Source organism: Colias philodice, chromosome 20 (assembly GCF_061535455.1).
Source record: "Colias philodice isolate Cphi_HAF_F1 chromosome 20, ilColPhil1 Martin Lab GWU primary, whole genome shotgun sequence".
Classification (NCBI taxonomy): domain Eukaryota; kingdom Metazoa; phylum Arthropoda; class Insecta; order Lepidoptera; family Pieridae; genus Colias; species Colias philodice.
In genome coordinates, this window is record NC_143105.1 from 9,182,361 (window position 1) to 9,197,888 (window position 15,528).

The 15,528-nt window shown below is 34.6% G+C and overlaps 1 protein-coding gene across 2 annotated transcripts in view; it reads left to right on the forward strand.

The window, feature by feature from the left end:
- smash (smallish) overlaps nt 1-15,528 on the forward strand; it is a 149,002-nt gene that overhangs the window by 36,397 nt on the left and 97,077 nt on the right. The window contains exon 2 of one of the 2 annotated variants that reach the window (XM_089708041.1): nt 1,627-1,652. The exons of the other annotated variant lie outside the window; for it this stretch is intronic. The gene's annotated coding sequence lies outside the window, so the exon portion shown is untranslated. The remainder of the gene's footprint in view (nt 1-1,626; nt 1,653-15,528) is intronic. 2 annotated transcript variants of the gene reach the window in all.

The window sequence follows — 15,528 nt, forward strand, 5'->3', positions numbered from 1 at the left end:
ATTCCATTCCAACATTACCATTGATAAGAATTTATTACTTTCATCTGAACTGTGAAATTTGCATTCGAACCGACACGATCGGAATGTATGAAAATACGGTCCATCCATCACCTTAACTAAGTCATTTAGAACGGTAATTGCGAAATATATTCATCTCTTTCCATCGGTATGACATGTGAAAAAGTGGAATAGTGTTTCACGGTACATTTCTGAGGCAGTTCGATCAACGTCGATTTGAATTAATGAGTTTGCAGGCGAAATTATCGAAGTAGACTTGCATTTTTGGATCGTTGTTATCCGTTCCAGTTGGAAGAGTAAGGAGGTTCTATGGGTAGAGGCCCGGAGTCGTGGATAACTGTTTGTGATACAAGTTGTGACAAGGTCATTGCGTGTGGAAGTGGCCCCGATTGTTCGTCTATTTCATTTCACGCGGCGCTGACTTGATATTTTGACGATCGATAAATCAATTTTGTTTAGTGGATAATCAATAGGTATATCAAGTTTCTTCTTTAATGAAATAATATGATAGCATGTAAAGGAATAAAGCGAATTTTGTACAATTTAAAAAATAATCCGGCTCGAAGGACTAATCTACGCGGTTGATAAAGACAGTAAGATATAACGCAAATTTATTTAACTATCCGGCATATGTAAAGACAATCAGATTTTTTAACAATTTACCTACGGCTAAAACTATTAAGGTTACATTTAGGATTTCTACAATCTTATGAGGTAATAACTAAGAAAATAGAGAAGTCTGTATGGGGCGATACTCGTATAAACACAGATGTCCGTTACATTAATAGATTAATTGCGATCAATTGAACATATGTAGTGAATGATAATGACCATCACGTTATGAGGTATTTGCAGATAAACTTCTAAACTTGATATTTCTTATTAGAATAACCCTAAAATATAACATAACTAGATTTCCGCCCGCGGCTTCGCCCGCATTTTCAAAGGAAAACCCGCATAGTTCCCGTTCCCGTGGGATTTCCGGGATAAAACCTATCCTATGTGTTAATCCAAGTTACACTCTATATGTGTGCTAAATTTCATTGTAATCGGTTCAGTAGTTTTTACGTGAAAGAGTAACAAACATCCATACATCCATACAAACTTTCGCCTTTATAATAGTATTAAGATGCATCTATGTATAATAATATAAAAAATCTACTCCTAGAGTTACTTAGTTTAGTGTGATAGGGAAAGTCGAAAAGTTAAACGACCGTTATTTCCTTAGAAACGGCTCTAACGATTTTCATGAAATTTACTATGCAACTGCTATAGGTGGTAAAAATATCTAGCCAGGATTCATTATTACAGAATATCAAAAGGCTAAGTCATCCAGGTACTGAATTAAGTCGTACTTTTTGCTTACTCACAAGCTCTTTCACTATCATTATAAAAAGATGTGACCGGTTGTCGATCGATACAGTTCTCACATGCGACCATGTACCGTTTCGTCGCTAATTATACCGCTGACCCACTGGGGCTTCCTCTTATTCAATTATATCACTTTATTTATAAATCTGTGCATCGGATTCTGGGCGTTATTCTTAAGGGTAGAAGGTGGTGTATGCTGTGATGTTTATGTGTTCTAATGTTCAACTATTGTTACAGATTCGGGCGGTACAGGATTTAAAAAGGTAAATTTTACTTTTACTTGGATACAATCATACACATTTTATAATAATAGTCTTACTACTATCATGTTTAAAGGTAATTTTCTTCTACAGGATAAATTTTTGTATTTTCTTCTGTTATTAATTCAGTACATAACTTGATATATTTTATATTGTACATGCAAAAATATTTTGTCCACAGTCAAATAGTAAACTTAAACGTGGTGGGATAGGTACGAGGTACGCTTTGCTTACGGGGGTTGGATTTTAACGTAGAGGAAATAGTAAAAGATTCACTTATAGAAATTCAAATTTCTTGTAATTTATTCAAAAATTGGTCAATGTAAATATGTATATCCAAAAGTTATACAATAAAGGAAAGTACAACGCGGTCACATTAACTTGACGCATCGCTGGAATACGAAAACCCGCCTGCTTCCCCCCGTATTCCCTTAGCTCGCCCGGCAATCGTCAGTATGGTTAGCATCTCTGTTACCGATACAAAATAACGTCATCAAAGCCATGCCGCATGGCTTCGATGTCGTCATTTTGTCATTTTGCCCATGGCCCATGCGTCAAGTTAATGTGACCGCGTTGTAATGGAATAATTAATAGTATTTCTATTTCTTTAATCAGAATTTTTAGGGCAAATCATCACTGCACGACACGCGCGACTTTTTTTACATTTTAACTAATATCTACTGCTTGCAGCTGGACACACCGTACAAACTCTTCTACTTCGTTCTAATAAACACCATATTCTTGCTTGTAGCTGGACACTCCACAAACTCTTCTCTAAACTTAAAACGCCCAACACGTCAAAATCTGACGTCACCTTTTGTAAAGCAGTCACGCGACAACATTCCGATACAAACACCAATATGTCACGTAGCTCGCTCCACTTTCGGCATTGTCAAACATTTGTCACATTTTTTATTCTGCGATCGCAAGTATTTGATTGGTACTAGCGGGAATAGCGGTTGTTTACGCGTGACGATACTTTGGTAAGCTTTTAAAACTAATCTTGTTAACAAAACTGTCAAGATGGTTAACTAGTTCAGAATAAGAGTCAATGTGCAGTGTGTGCTATCGTAAACTCGAGTTGATTTCAATTGCATGAAGATATCATTAGCTAAATAGCACTCCATCATATAAGAGGTTCTACGAAACATTTATATATAAATTAGGTCAGTATTTTGGATTAATAATATCACATAGCTTGTCCTGGTGTATTCAATCTTTATTAGATGCTATTAATGATGAACCTACGCAATACACTTTTTAAAGGGACAAAGTTATTAGTATTAACGTAGGTACAACTAATAAATTAAATATAAATTATAAATGATAGATTAATAATTAAAGCAAACATTTCAATCACATTTATTAATAAACCCCTTTATGCGCTTTCACTAGATCAAATTAAGATGTTGAGTGTCATGGTGTACACGCAGCTTTAGGCTTGATATAAATAACAGTTTGGAATCGACATAGTGTTGCGGGCACGACCCAAATACCCATACTAACGGTACGTGTACATAGTTCTTAAATAAATCCTTTATTTACAAGCTTATCTATGGTCTATACTCTATACATTGTAATCTATGATCAAGGATTAATATTGCCTTTGGATAGACGTCATTGAGTACAGTAGAAAATGCCGATACCTATGACCTTATTATATTTTCATCAAAACATTATAACAAAAGCTGTGTAGAAAAATTGTTACGTAAAATAGATTTAGTAAAAAGTTAAATATCACACATTGTTCACGTATTGAACAAATTTTTTTAGCTGCTAAATTTCAAAGCCTCACGTATTGCCATAAAGAATTGTACAAGTACACCATAATTTACTGTAACAAACACATAAAGTGACAAATATCACAGAACCGTTGTACATAATATTTGTCATAACGGTGCCTTTGGAGCCAAATTAACTTCGCTACTCGATAATTTTAGAGGCTATGTGCCTAATTAGACGGAACCATACAATAGTCTCTTTGTATGAAATATCGCAATGAGAGGTCAAATACGAAACAGAACATGAAAGCTACCGTCTTAATTAGTGACAAGTCGATATTCCTATTAGTTCTGTTTTAAATTTAAGAATCTATTGGTATTATATAAAAACGTAAATGATCACGGCACACACGAGTAAACAGTTAAAATTAAAGTACTACAATAAATAATACAATCATACAACAGATTTAAACAGAAAATATAAAATCGAAAACAAATGAAAATCTAACTATTCCAGATGATGGATTAAATCTGCAGTCAAATGAAATACACATGGTAAAGAAAATTTACCCACTTGAAAACTTCCAAACGCTTATTACCGAAACAGAACTACCAGCATCCCACTCAAGTTATTACATAAACAGAACTACGAGCATATTTGTGTTAGTATGCTATCTTAAGCAACGTTTTATCCACTTGTCATCGTACTATCTGATTCAACTTACGCAAGGACTATGAGATATCATCACGTTAAAACATTTTTGTACATGTTTGGAATTTTAAAAGAGCTATTAGACTTCCCTGTTTAAGAGAGTAACAAATCATTTGCTGAGCAGAAATCTGCGTGAGAAACATCCAAGTCATAACTGTATGGGCAATTTGATGACAACGCAAGCTTTGAAAACATTAGCAGTCCGATTCTTGGCTCTCAAAACCTTGCTAATCTAGAAATGCTAGTTATTTCGTTATGCCCAGGATATCTTTTTACTATATAAAAGATACTATATAAAAGATTGCGTCTAGCCTTGTTCTATTTAACTATTTTAATATCAAACACGTGTAATTTTAACTCTCTTTATTAAGTAATTAAAAAAAATTGTTGCCAGTCTTTACATGTACACAATGTATTTAGATTAGATGATTTTGAAAATTTAAGTCTGCTGCTAAAGATATTATATAATAAACCTTATTCCCATCACGTTAAGGATCACATAGATCACATAGTACATTCACGTGCGTAACGGTATGTAACGACCGACATAACGTACTCCAACTTCACAAGCCCGCAAGGTCACGGCATATGCCTGTATATCACTGAATACGATTATTATGGAAATACATTTTCAAGGTCCTGAAAGTCATTGATAATGTTTTGTTTGAAAATATCTTCTTCACGTAACAATAAAGGAAGTACAAGCTCTACGCTGTCTTATCTATCTCTTTTGACTCCCAGTCCAAATTTGTGTGAAATATCTATTTTTGTATTGCAATACGATGTCATAAAATATTAACATACATAAATATTAAATAGCTTTAATAAATGGCCTTGACTTTATTGACACTAAAGCATATTTAAAATGTATTTAGTCTATTCATCTTCCTTGTTATTTCTAGTAGATATGTGCAATGGATATGTGTAGTTATGTTGTATCCTTGAAACATATAGCTCCATCTCCATGCATAGTTCTAATTTATTCCTTGGAAATTTTCACAGTATACATTACCGTCTAATGGTATCTTATTCATAGAACTTTCAAGGTAAGGCAATTATCTCAAAATCGGCATTCATAATGCACGCGAGATCGGAATAACAATATATAAGACTGAGCAGATTTATCACAGACCACTACGACCTTAATAGCGTCGAGATAGATGTCTTTGTGTTTACTTTGTCTTTCATTATGCATGTTTTCACTTGATTTGGTTTAATGTTATTGCTCTTAAACGATTTCTAGTTTGATTGCGTTCATAATGTCTTTTGAGTATACATCTTGTTCTTCTCTTTGTTAGTGTGGTACCAGATTTAGTGCTGTTAACTTTATTTTTAAAAACGATTCTATTTTAAGTTTATGTAGGTTTTGTACCGATATAATCAAGCTTTGTTACTATGGTGATTGCAATCCCGGTTTAGAAATTCTTGGCAAGGATTTAGAACACAATTATTGTATGTAAATTGGAAGCAAATCATTAAATATTGGGGAGAAAAATGTAATTTTTAGGTGCGATACCACATACCACTATCCTGTTTATTTTGAAATACGTTTTCAGCATTACCCACTTTAAATAGGTAAACATATGAACAGTTATTCGAGCACAAAGCACGAATGTGAGCGTAGGCGCTAATGCGTCTGTTTACGCAAATTATAAGTTTACATGTCCTAGTTTGGAATCGTAGAGGATGAATGAAATGCTTTGTTTGCTCTCTAGACTTATTGAAGCGTTTTATGTACAAATATTTATGATATTGCAGCCGTATATTCAGGTTTTTAGCCTTAAATCTTGTATCTATGATAAATAAGAAGGAAATTAAAATGCAATTGTTGGAAAAGATTATATTTATGTTGAGAAAGTTGTGTATTTATAGTCCGTATCGTTATGCACATTGAACTAAACTTACGTTGAAAATATCGTTCGAACTGCTAAAATATCAGAAATAAGATGATGCCAAAACTACTGCTTAACAGAATCGCAGGAGATCTGTTGGTCAAACTTATTCAGAAACAGTACCGTAGTAAGTCTCTATAGAATTTCAGTTCTATAGATGCAGGTTTAAATATACGATCTTCTGTCTTTGCCAAGTCTTAATGTATTGACCCACCCAAATCGAGTCCAAAACCTCCTACTGCCAATAGCTCCACACCAAATCAGTCTGATTAACGAGTAACTACCAAACACACGGCGCAGGTTGCCGGTAACCAGAAATAGCCCGCCATAACTTTCGGCTGCTCACAGTGCAATGCCCTTGAACGTTTATTTTGACGTCCCAAAGCGATGAAGAACACAAACCAACGGCCATGTGCTGTGTCCGGATTCCGAGGTTTTTGTGGAAGTTTTTGCTATTTTTCCGTAAATGTGATGAATGAATACTGAATTTGCTTGTTTATGCTTCTGAATGAAGCGTATGAATTTATAGCTCGTTAATGACGTGTTAAGATCTGAACCGTCTGTGCTCATTTCGTGAGTGATTCGCGATTTAAAACCGTTTAATTTGAAGTAAACAGAACGCTCTGTAGGCATGCCAATTTCTTTGAACGTGATTGATTTATATAAACTGTATTGTTTGTTTTGCAGACGAATCAGGATAAACGGTATTACAGGGAAACTTTTAAGGCCAAACATTTCAAATGATTGTAAATTGTGAGGTTAGGACTTGTTTTAAATAAGAAAGAGTAATTGGTAACTAAATTACAACACGAACTTAAATAGCAGATGCATACATTGTGCAAGCGAGATGGTATGATATCGTTCCTTTTTATATCCACAGAACTATATCGATATAGTTCTGTGTTTATATGTATTATTTTACGACTGCACTTCGTTATAATAAATAATTAGTGAAGCGATGTATTTTATTCCTTTTGTATCATAACCGCTTTATTTAGTGCTTGTTAAATCTTTTACTCAGTTGCTACGTGATAAACGGCCTAATAACGCTGTAATCGCTTCAAGTAATTGGTTTAACGAAGCCTCAAATGTATATGGCGATAGTAAACATTAAATACAACAGTCATATCAACTAAATACTATGGCCATAACCGTTTTTAATTCACGTCGGTATTAACAACTCCAGATTATATCTATGAACATTTTATGCATTTTATAACTTATGTCCTTGTAGTAAAGTTCAAACTTGATTAGAGCTTTCCAAGTTTGTCTTAGAGATGATCTTAAAGAAGCGTATTTTTAGACATAAAGCACATTAAATGGACAGTTAAGATTTCAGATGGCAGTAAAGGTGTGTTGATTGCAATAATAACTGGGTACGTTGCAAATTATCTTTTAAATTGTTTAATGTTTGAAGATTGTACATATTTGGGTTAGTCGTTTAATGTGGTAGCTTTTATCGATGGCTGTAAAAGCTTAGTTAACTGTAAATTATGTTAACGAATACAATATTATCCATTATATTTTAATAATGCAAAGCATAGAGAAATCACTCTTATCTGTCGTTGTTTTGTTCGAATATTTTCATCATCTCTGAAATACATATTTACAATTTTACAGATACTAACATAGACACTCACTCTTTATTATTCAAAATAAATGCAAATATCATTAAAATCGTTTGTCCTTGCACAATGTGTCACGCTTCGCGCACGCCGGTCACTCGCAATTGTTCTCAACAACTGACCGACGGACATCGACCAATCATAATGCAGATACCTTTGTTGCTCGCTGGTATTGTCAACATTTGGTTCATTATCTGTTTTGAATGCTAACTTTTTGTTGCTTTTTTTGTGGCTAGGCTGTATTTGTGTGATACGCAGTGAGTCGCCTTTTACGTTTTTTTTCGTTTCGCTGTTTACCTACATATTGCAATGCACATTTATTTTACGTATATTTAATCAGAACAAAATTGTCAAGAGATATGCTAAAAGTTATGTGACATAAGTAAATGCAGTTCTGCAGGACATAAGTAATTGCCATTTGCTCGTACTCATACTGCATGTACTCGTTTTAGCACGGTAAGGGTACGTTCAGATGACAAGCGTTCAACGCGCGTTGAACGCGCGCTAATCTTTTGTTTAGTGTGCACATGATACGCGCTTGCCAGGCGTTGAACGCGCATTGCCGCGACCGCCATGGTTCAGTCAGTAGAGTCACATAATAATTTCTTCTTTTCTTCACTATCATCTCCTTCACAGAATATGAGGACAAGTTCTTCCCAAGCCCGTCTCTTTAAATTCCTATCTGAATAATCGCTACTTGTCATGTCCCATATCGCAGGACGTTTCTCTATTTCGTTTATAAATAATTCCATAATAAAAGCTTTGGTTTCCATTTCGGACGATTTCTTGATGACCCGATGAACCCTAAAATTCGTCCAACCGCGTCGAAAGCGCGCGCTCAACTGAACGGCAATATGGAAAACCAATGATCTCAAAGCGCGCGTTGACGCGCGCTGACAACAGTCGAGCGCTAGTGCAGCGTTCAACGCGCGTATCAATAAAACGCGCGTTAGCATGTATACGGCCCTGAATAGTCGTTATGTAGTTGTAAACGCGCGTTATCAAAACGCGCGTTGAACGCTTGTCATCTGAACGTACCCTAAGTTGGAAATTTTGATGCCTTTTTCCTTCTGTGTTAATCTAACAAGATTTTAAATAACTAATATAATAACTTGAACAAAACACCTTATTAAAGTTCATATAATTAGTTTTTTATCTGCACGTCGCAAATAATTCCACTCTATTACTCAATGAAATATGTATCCCACCAAAAACATTTTCATGTAAAATGTTGCCAAGACGAGCCCATATAACTCGAACTGTCAAAAAGTTATCAGATCTCATGTAGAGCCAAGCTTCTAACACTACACGCCCTAACTCTACAAGGCCTAACTTCACAAACTCTACACCTTAGTCAAAATATGTGGCTTGGCCATTTCGCTACATTCACATCGGGGTAAGGTGAAAAATTAATTCACTGTTCATTACTTTTGTGATATACAATAGTTCTTGTAGTAACGAACGGCCAAGCCACATATTTTGACTAAGGTGTAGAGTTTGTGAAGTTAGGCCTTGTAGAGTTAGGGCGTGTAGTGTTAGAAGCTTGGCTCTACATGAGATCTGATAACTTTTTGACAGTTCGAGTCATATGGGCTCGTCTTGGCAACATTTTACATGAAAATGTTTTTGGTGGGATTTCATTTCTTTTTGTAAGTTGTTTGTAACAATTTTTTTTTATTTTTAGCTACTGTGTGGACGTAAGAGGCAGGAGACGTTCGCATCACTTCTATTCATTCATATTTATATGATCTGATCTGAAGTATATGTCTCAATATATTATGTCGATTAAATTTTTAATTTTTTTTTCTTAACAAGGAGTACCTATACATATATATATATATATATATCTAGGGGAACCAAGTTTTAGATTATTAGATTAGACCTCTAGCGTCATCAAAATTTAATTTAAAATTACAGCTCTCATACAAACTCCCATCCCCTAGTTTAAGGGGTTGGGGGATGAAAGTTACAAGTTTTATAATTTTTTTGTTGTTTGTGTGCTAATACTAGCTTACATACAAAATTTCAGCTTTCTAGGACATTAGGAAATACCTTAAGAATTTTGATGATCATCAGTGAGTCAGTGACGAAATTAGCGTTTTTTAGATATAAATAAAATCTGAAGTATAAAAGCTAATGTAATTAAAACTTAATATGTTCAATAAGTCTGCTATTGACAATATATCCCGAAAATTTTGTTGATCTAGCATAATCCAAACCCAAGTTATGAGGGTTCAAAAAAACGTCGAAGCGCTTCGAGAAAAGGTAGGTAGTGCCCGTGCGTTTCGCTTGGCTCGTCTTGGCGGGGGCACTACCGTGCCCCCAGATATGAATTATTCGATCACAAAGAGAGCATACCCAAAGTGCTACAATCAATACCGAAAATTTGATTACGGTTGTTAAAATAATTGTATAATAATTTCCAAGTACCTACGTAGCAATAAATTATCTAACTGGTAGCCAAATTACATGTACCATAAATAACAATTAGATTTGGACGGCTTATGATATAATTATAGTGGTTTTAATTGTAAATAAATGGTGGCACGCCTTTGATGAACTAAAACATAGCGTAGTTTACGCCTTTGAACGCTATGTTTTAATTTAATGTGGGCAATGTTTGAATTTGCTTTATGCTATGCAGCTTTGCTCCCGTGAACGATTGAATGCATTGTATATCTAGGTAAAGACTGGAAGTGATCTACTAGCTGGAGTCAAATCAAATCAAATATGTTTATTTGCTCGTATATGGTAATTTAAAGGTGTTATATATGGTTCATGGTTTGTCGCGTAATTACAATTTTTATTAGCCTCTTCGTGCTAATCTATCTCTTTATAACAAACTCGATATGTACTCAAATTTGTATTAATTTTGCGTGAAAAAAAACCCAACACCCAACCATGCTTAAAAGTTAAATTGTCTTGGTTTGTTCTCTCGTTCATTTGTAAGGATATAAATAAATTGTTTCATTCGAATGCAGTATTATACTGACTCCTCTTCGACATTTTGTGTACAAACTTTCTCTATTATTTCTTTAAAATTTTCAAGATTTCCTAACTTCCTAACAATATACCATTAAGCAGTCACCACAAGGTTTTGCCACAGATAATTAGTGTCCGACCGAACTTTCGGTTTCGGTTTCGGTTTCGGCCGAGTTTCGGCCAAAAATCAAGTTTCGGCCGCAGTTTCGGTTTCGGCCAAAATCGGCCGAAACTTTTGCCGAAACCGAAACTTATTTCGCAAGTTCAGTGAACTTAGTTCACACACTTTCACGCTCGCCTAACTTCGTTTTCCTCGGCAACGCTTTGACGGACGCTGTCAAAGCGTTGGTTGACCCACGCTGGTGGAAACAATTTTTGATTATCTACGTTGAGATTGGAACTGGGTGTAATAGTGGGTGTAATAGTAATTAATAATTATTATTTTTATATACCTAAGAGGTACCTAAAAGAGACTGATTATTCTTCTAAGTACAAATACCAATCCAAAGCTAAAGACTCTATCTAATAAAGAGAAAGATTTCAAAAAACCAAAACTTATTATTAAAAGTAACAGTAACAATTACTGATTTGATTTAGATGACTGATTTTACTGAGAACTTAATTTGAAAAAATAATAAAAATTAAAATTGTTATTACTTATTAATATTTAAAAATTAAATATTTTTTTTTATTTTATATTAAATAAATGATTAGGTACAACAAATTTAATATACTGTGTTTTCATTTCATAACCTAATTAAGGCAAAATAATAGGTAAAATGCACCAAAGTTCAGTATTTTTAGAAATTTCATACTTGACCACGTGAGTTTCGGTTTCGGTTTCGGTTTCGGCCGAAACTGAAGCCACGGCCGAACATTCGGTTTCGGTTTCGGTTTCGGCCTGGAAACCAGTTTCGGTCGGACACTACAGATAATATAATAGTTTAAGGGTGAATGTAGGGCACAGTTTGACAATGGTGTTACGAAAGCCATGGTGAATTAGAAGTAAGTGGTATTTCGTCATAGTAGCTTAAATTGCTTTGTATTTTAATCGATACAAGTACTTTGCGCCTTTACTCCCTTTACTTTGCTCGATTACCGTTCGCATATTTTCACCGTATTCAGGCAAATTATAAGCAAATAATTCAAGCAAAAGTAATATTGGAATGTTAAAGTTGCAAGTGCGTCTCTCATGTTACTTAAAAATAAATCAATGATCTAATAAACTGAGAAATTCCTATTTGACCTAAGAAAAAGTATTTTTAACATGTGGTTTATCGGATTAAGTAAATTAAATGATGTAAATACACTTATATATTTCTGTATCTTAATTCTAAACCTAAAAAAATATATTTTAAAACCATCAAGCGCGTTACCAGGCCTCCGTCACTCGCTCAAGGTCGCGCTATATGTGCCTACCGCACAGTAGGTCGGTACCGACCCAAGCGGCAGTTGGTTGGCACACGCGAGACTGCGTACCCGCGTCACGTTTCCCGCGCTCGCTACCAAGATGCGGCCGGTTATTGCGACACATTTCATAAAACATTTCATAAAATTAAAGCACATATAATTTTTATCTGTATTGGTCTTGTGGCCGCAGATTCACCCGAATGAACCCTCTACCCGTGAACCCGTAAATCTCAGCCATATAGTCAGCAGCCCCCGAGCCACGCAGTAACAAAGAAACTCACAAACCTACCAGGCTACTTTTTATCCAGGAGACACAATATATAGCGGGTCCACGCGGGTGAAACCGAAGGAAACAACTACTATCAATAAGATTTCATTTTTTTATTGTATAATGTAACAAATATAATTAACAATAAAAAATTAAGTGTTTCAGCAACTCTGTGTTTAATTTACGCGCTCGGTACAACCCTAAAGTTTTCGTTTGATGACGCAATCACGCGGCGTGCGCGGGAAACTTGCTTCTCGGTGCGTGTTCGTAGAGTACATTTCTTACTGCAGCCGAGTTGCGGCGCATTTTGTAGGTAAATATAGCGTAGGTATTTTAGCTTTTGTATGGAAGTGATGTATCTGTTACGAAGTAACTATTCTCTAATCTGTGGCGTTACCGTCTGATTTCACCACACCAATCAAACGCAAACTAAACGAAAAATAAATACTACGACAGTACTTATCTCTCCAACTTTCTATCAGCTGTAACAGAGATAATACTTTTCTAAAAACTGTCACCGAGTATTTGCAATACACAAGTGGTTAGCGTTGATAACAATAGCCATTTCACTTTTTTATTCAACTCTACCAGTTATTACAGAGGCATAAGGTTTAAAATTTAATGTATTGCAACCAACGAACTTTAATCTCAAACACTTGAGATAAGTCCTTCATTTTCCATTTTATTGCGTCATTTATAGAGGAAAGTGAAAATAATGTGAACTATAAATTAAGCTAATGGCTGTCGTTTGAGCTTTGGTTTTGAATGTTTGTTTTTTTAATAATAATTATAATGAATTAACGAGTGGAGAAGAAACAAGAAAAGAGCATAAATTTCTACTACTTCTGACTTACGTTCATTTCTTGTTATTACAATTCATCATTTTTAATTAATTATACGTATTTGACTGGTGCCTAGGTTATACTGTGATAGACATAATATTTCCAAGTATATTCTTAGTTATTGAAATTTAATAATTCATCATTATTCATTATACATCCATGGATAACAACAAATAATCATAGCGTCTCGTAACCCGTGTTCAGACTTGCTAATTGTTTTGAATTTACACCCATCAACGGATTATAAATGGCGAAGAATTAAAAAACCATCAGCTGCTGAAGCATCAGCTGTGCCCTGCGGTTTTACCCGCAGTGCTCTACTCCTGTTGGTCTCAGCGTGATGATATATAGCCTATATAGCCTTCCTCGATAAATGGGCTATCTAACACCGAAATAATTTTTCAAATCGGACAAGTAGTTCCTGAGATAAACGCGTTCAAACTAACAAACTCTTCAGCTTTATAATATTAGTATAGATTCCCTCAAAGATATAGTACAGAGTTTGAAGCCATAATTGCAACATTATGTCACACGCAATTCCTTACGTAATGTGACGAAATGGCCATAATAGATCTCCATTTGTCATGAACAAACAGAATTGTCCGATACAGCGTGATACGAATTGAAAGTAGATTAAATGGCATGTTTTGACGGTGCTGAAGTAATGGTTTTTGTGTTTTTTGTTAACAACAGCAGGCAAATGTAATAAGATGAATGTAGATTTGGTTGCGGAATACCATTTGATATGTCTGGCTTTATAGATAGTTTTGCTCTATGAATTATCTATCTGTTTCTCATAACTCAAACTCTAACTCAAACATTTATTTGAGTTTTCTGTTTCTGTTTCTTTAATCTAGAGAGATTATACCTTTATAAGGAAACTGAATTTTGCAACTAAACTTATGAATAGTATTTTTATTATCCACCACGGATTCTAGATACCATTTTTATCGAGAAGAATGGGAAGCTGGTTATCCTTTTAGATGAGCATAATATGCAAAGATAGAGCATATGTTTGAAAGCTTTTGGGCACATCATTGGATATTCCGAAAAATCAAGCAGATCACAAACACGATTGCAAAAACAATTCGAAGTATATCCGAGGAATATCCACCTACATGATTACTTAAAAGGATACGAATCGATGACTCAAAAACCAATTTTAGAGGTCATTTCGTTACAATATTCAATTTTCATGTCTTATGCAAGACTTTACTTTGAAACCTTGCAATATTGCCTATTGGGAATACATTCACAAAGTAATGTTTAGACGTGATCCAAGCATTGTTGATTAGATTTTGCTTTAGAATACCTACAGAATGTGTGTTAAAGTTTGCTCAGAAATAAGAAGAACAATTTGATGGAACCACAATCTTGCAACTGATAAATATAGTATTTCCACAAATACACACGCAAGTTATTTGTAATGCGAAAGTTTTGTTTGTTTTTACGCCTTTCTCGCCGTAAAAGATCATCTTGAAAATTTGCATACTCTTCAGGGCTATGTAGACAAGGGACAAAAATTCCTTTAATACGAATGAAATCACATATTTTAATGTGGGTGCTATTTTTCATATTTCTAGATGATATAATTTTTGTTAATCTTCTATGGAAACCTCTATATGTTTTTCTTTCTTATTTATAGTTTTAGGCACCACCAGTTTTAGTATCTCGTGCTTCCTTTGTATTTGAGGTACTGAACAACTTTCTCGTAAACGAATTAATAAATATTGTTCAGTAGTTCCATAGTTATCTATGTTTCATTGCTTCATCCATTACTATAGCTTATTTACTTCCTTGTTTATTTACCATATTTATTCCCCATTAAATTCATAACTACCAATAAATGTTTAGCAGAAACCCAACTGTATTTTGTAATGAAGACGCAAAAGCATGTTCACGTTAGAAACCCACATCATACCACATTTTAGTCACTTAACGTGCAGGAATGCTATCTGACCATACTGGCCAATGGTCTGTACCTATCAACCTACATTCTCAAATAACTCGATTCAATCGATACTTCTCAGTAAAATTTAAAAGTGACGTGGTATTTGATGAAGTTAACTACCTACATACCAATAGACATGGCTCAGGAGTTTATTTATGACTGGATCTTCTCTAAACCAATGAAATTGTTAAAACTTTGCACAAACTGAGTACAGACTGATTTGCAATAGTACATTATCATGACTATAATTATTATCAGCCTCCAATTAGAATACTTAGATCACTTCCATAGAATACGATAACGATGTTAATTGCACGCCTCATAAGCGAAGCGTTGAGGTGGGTACTACTGTCACTTCGCGCAAAACATCTGATTTTTCAAACTTAAAATGTCTTTATGTATCATACATTGCACTTGTAAGATAATACATACACACACATATTAAGAAAAAACACTATTTTTAACGTTCATGATAT